A 5,208-nucleotide genomic window follows, 5' to 3' on the forward strand; every position below is an offset into this window, starting at 1 on the left:
TCGTGTGCGTATGTGCGTGTGCGTGTGCGTGTGCGTGTGCGCGCGTGTGTGTGTGTAAGATAAAAATTTAAGATAAATTTTTGGAAATGTCCCATATTCAATTACCATGAATTTTGGCGAAAATATTTCGAATGATGTCAAATTGACATCCTTAAGCAGATTTCCATTAATAAAAAAGTTTAATACGAAAAATGGTTAAATAAGGAGTATAAATATGTCGATTAGAAGAAGTTACCCCAATGACCTTAGCATACGAGTATGTTGTCATGATTTGCATATGTAAGTGACCTGTAGAAGGTTTTAGTCGTCACTCGTTGTTTATTAACAATCAAAGTTAATTATTCTCTCTGATACTTTGAATAGCGATACTATGAATATTTTTGTGTGAAAAATTATAAACCCATTATGAAATCTTGCTTTGCGTTGTAAAGTGTGCGCAGTGAGTTCCGGCCGTCCTCCAAACGGGAAGTTTCACTATCAAAAAATTATATATAAACACATGAGTTGAATTTATACCGCGTTATAAACTCATTTAAGCCATATTGTATTTCACGTTGTAAAATATATGTGTAGACTATCAAAAATTGGACACATAGAATAGTATGATACGTGAAAACAAAAAGTCGGAAATTCGGATGGCGCATGCGAAAAATTTGTGGCAGGAGTTTAGAAACATGCCTGCAACGTTTTATTTCGATAATATAATTTGTACCTTTGCCGCCAGCTACGTTTTTATTTTTAGGGGTTAGGGTAGACGTCATTTCATATCATTTTAATCAAATTGATCACTTCATAATTTAAAAATTTTTAATAATGCTATCATTTATTTATTTATGTGTTAAGAATTGAAAACTATTTTTTTAATAAATTGTTTATCACTCACACACATAAGTTTAAGTTAAACCTCGCTTTGTGTAGAAAGTTATAAATTTATGTGGGACCTCGTTTGCATTGTAAAATATATTTTCGGTATTTAACTTTTTTGTCGGTGGAAATTAATTTAAAGAACATTTATTTGACATCATTTAGAGTATTTTTACTAAAATTTATGCCAATCGGGCTAGAGATGTTTTCGAAACTTCAGTTTTTTTTTTGTTACACAAAAACGTTATTTAGTTCTTTCTCTGCTTTGTTTTTCTTAGTGCCTAATATGTCTCATCTTTATTTAAGAGTAGATAACAGAAACGGTCAGTAGGAAGTGACCCAAGTTTTATCAGAGGTTTTAGGGTGATCAGGTCAAATCCTATTAATTCTGCTTTGCAATTTCGATCGAGAATTAAAGTCATCTTTGTTTGAGAGGCCGACGATAGTTTGTTCTCCGTAGGGCTTTCGTTATTGAAGCTCGAGTGGCGAGCGCTGAGTTTCTCGTCGCAACTGTCAGAGTCTTCATTAACTACGATCTCTCAACAATTATTAGTTTAGTTACGGTCCTAACGAGACCGTTGGAAGTAAAATTCTGACACGTTAGAGATGTGCGACAATGGTGATGCAACATGTAGATAATATAAACTGGAATCTGGAAGGGAAAAATTTCTCCGATATCGAAACTCGTACTTGTCGTTGTATGTCGAATGGAACTTTCACAGTTACTTTTGTATATAACATTTGATTTATCGAGTCAAGAAAGAATGCCTTCTCGCACAAAATGGCGAAAACTCCTGAATAGAGAATAGTTTTTGACTTGTCGAGTAAAAATTTTCCGCACGATAAATCAACGGTATTGCTGTTTGTTAGCATAGTATTACAATTCCTCTCTCCCTCTCTCCCGTTATAAAGGATTATTTTATAGCGAAATTATTCCGTGACGGTTTTGTGGTTCCTCTTTTAAAGGAATGAGAGGATTGCTCTGTAAAGTGTGTTTGCGCTCGTCCTTCGCAAGCATAAATTTCATTTTCATTACGTAACAAGATTTTTTTAAAGATTTCAATCTCCGCTTAACGAATCTTGTTACGAGAACGCATAATGTATTGTTGTTGTTGTTGTTGTTGTTGTTGTTGTTGTTGTTATTATTATTATTATTACACGAACTGATGTGTCGATTAATTTAAAATTGATAGGTCAATCATGTTTATGCTTGATGTGAAAATCACCGAATTTTTTAACTTTTTTCATAATAAAAATAAAATGTTCGTAGCATTTGGAGACACACTTGAAACGCAGTACATTTTCGTTATATTTTGAAAAAAAAAAATATTTATATATATATATGAAACGCTAAAAAACATCAGACCATTTTTTAAACCCAAATAAAATATTCCATATTTTTTAGCGATTATAATGTAATAAATAAAGGACATCATAGACACAAGATTCAATAATGGATAGTTTTTGAACTATGATTTTATCAAAATGGTAAAACATGTATTAATGCACCGAGTATTTTTGATATACCATAATTCAAAAACTATTCATTATTGAGCCTTATGTCTATACGCTGATAATCAGTTATATTCAAGACTGACTTAGTATAATCTTGAAATGTCATAAATTAATCACAGAGCCATATTAGCGTTTTAAAACATTGCTCAAGATGGTCTTGCAATATTTGAGAATTAATTATGGATACTGATCTATGACGTTTTCTATTCATCACATTATAAGCTATATTATATGAAAAACCAATTTATTTCATTGCAGCTTTATTTTTCATATAATTGGTGGAACTCTATCACACATTAAAAAATATTATTTACGAGACCTATTCTACAAAACGCTCGAACATAATTTATTTTCAATGTAAATTTGTCATGTTGAAGAAGATCAAAATCCGTCCACTATGCTACGTTCTCTTTAAGCTCTAAAATATCCAAAAAAACAATTAACGTAAAAAATTGTTGTTAGAATTGTGATAACAGAATTGATAACCTTCTCCTTTCCCAAAAAAAATCCCGGACATGGGAGCCCATATACAGGAAGCATTCATCCCATGACCCTATTGTGACTGAAAGGTGATCAATACCGGTTATTGTGTGCGCATCATATGTATCATTCATAATATAGACTTCAGCAAATTTCACGTCAAGTATATGTATAATCCGCGGTCTATTTAATGATTTAATCGTGTGCGGGTCATGACAGTGATTGCCACTATCCGATATACAACCGCGTAATAACTCTCCGTGTTAACAACGACTGCATTATATTCATATAATGACTGTGCTTGTATCACATGCCGCAAATTATTCAGGCAAATTCGCGCGTTTCACGTGTATATCACGGGAAAATGGAGCAACTTTATTTCTTTACTCTTAATAATATATGTACACGATAACGATACTTGGAATATGTTCGATGATGTTCAATCTATGAAGTTCATTTATATCACTTTGTGAAAAACTGATAGTTTCTTCATGCAATTATTCCTGCAAGTTTGTAGGTTGAAAATAAATTAGCAGCAAGTATTCGGAGAACAATGTATTTTTATGGAAAGAACAGTTTTACTGTAGTATTTAAAAAGTATATAAAAATTTACCTGTAATAGATTCAGATCTGAAAATAATTTTATTGGATCATCGAAATAATTAGATACGTGGAACGCCGAATCAAGCTGGTTGCTAGAATGTCAAAACTTTTTGTAACATTATACTTATCTTTGAGTGTTTAACACAAATATTTTCACTTGCATCTAGTACAAAGTTTTTATTATAGATATTTTAGCAAAATTATTCTTGAAACGCTATGACGTATTGTTCGAAAAACAAATTATCCGGCTAACAGTGTATAATAAATTACTTTGTTTGCTAACATACGGGCGCTTGAGAAGAAGACGGTCCGAATTAAAGCGATAAGCGAAGTTTTCCGACGTAAAAGTGAAGGATTTCGTATCCAAAGTATAAAGCGTACTTCCGGAATGCTTTATTGACCTCCGTCTTTCTCGTTTTCCATCTCCTTCACGAGCATCGAAGTTTCATTTATCGCTACGTTTCCTCGACTACGTGCTCCCTGCGGAACAATCCAATTTACGATCGATCAAACTTTACGACACTTTCGTGATTCTTCGAGAGGTGTCGCCCGTTCGCCTAGTGTACGTACGTATTACTAAAGATAACGCTATCGTATCTGCCGCGAATACCTTGTACGCGGCCTCATAAAATATTGTGTGATCTGTATTTGGCAACGACAGTGACACGATGTCGACGTCGACACATATGCGCTATCGTGTATGTGAATGCTCATTGCATGTCTGCGAAACATTGAGAAGCAAGGTCTGCGAAATGTCGTATCTTCTTGTTGGCAGTGTGCCATAGGGACTTTCCTCGAGACACTTTAAATCGTGACCATAGATGAAATAAATGAGCAAATCATCTCGAATGTTTATTTTCCATTACAAGCGTTTGATTTAATTATCTCTGATTATCGCGAGATGTAGATAGGATATACAATGCATTTCCCAAAATACATTAAACGTATATATACATTTACGTGAAAAATGAGTTTTTAGTGTAAAAATGAAAATAAGAGGAACAACCTCCAATGATCTTGATTTTGATATATTCGTATGATGTCAAGCTCATGACTTTCAGCAACATTTAAAAGATTTTAGCCATCAGTTGAACACTTTAGATAATGTAGAGAATTTTTGCAATAACGTGAATCCATCAGATTCAGCGGTGAACGCTAAAGTCACGTTATCCTTTTCTTAATTAGTTATTAAGAAGAAGATAATCTGGATTGGATCCACGTTATTGTAAAAACTTCCTGATGCAAAGTACCATAACTTTCAAATCTCATACCTCGAAAAAACGAAAATTGTACTTAATAAAAAAATACTTTATTATGCGTTTTGGAAAGCTCTTGAAATAATCTACAAGAATTGGTTCTTAATTTCGGTAAGTCCGGATCTACAATTGATTTTTAAGTCTTAAGTCACAAGAAATGGACGAATCGCAGTCAATTATTCTTCTTGCATTCGACTATAGTAATCGATCAAATTCTTATGGCTTAAAACACCTATTGTAGATCCGGACTAACGTGTTCCAACTGGAACCTTCAAGATACAGTTACATAAGTGTAGTCGATCAGAGTCCAAATATTTATGGGTGTATATCGAACAGCGTGTATATCGAAAAGACGTAGATGGGAGGATAATATTAGAATGGACCTTAACGAAATGGGGTACGAGGGTCACAAATGGAGGGATCTTGCTCAGGGACGGGAACAGTGGCGAGGTTTGGTATTTGCGGCAATGAGCTTTCGAGTTCCTAACGC

The 5,208-nt window shown here is 33.7% G+C and overlaps 1 protein-coding gene across 4 annotated transcripts in view; it reads left to right on the forward strand.

Annotated features, from left to right (window-relative positions):
• Positions 1-5,208, forward strand: part of LOC108755222 — a 163,704-nt gene that overhangs the window by 65,592 nt on the left and 92,904 nt on the right. The window lies entirely within an intron of this gene.

Source organism: Trachymyrmex septentrionalis, unplaced genomic scaffold, assembly GCF_001594115.1.
Source record: "Trachymyrmex septentrionalis isolate Tsep2-gDNA-1 unplaced genomic scaffold, Tsep1.0 scaffold86, whole genome shotgun sequence".
Taxonomy (NCBI): Eukaryota; Metazoa; Arthropoda; class Insecta; order Hymenoptera; family Formicidae; genus Trachymyrmex; species Trachymyrmex septentrionalis.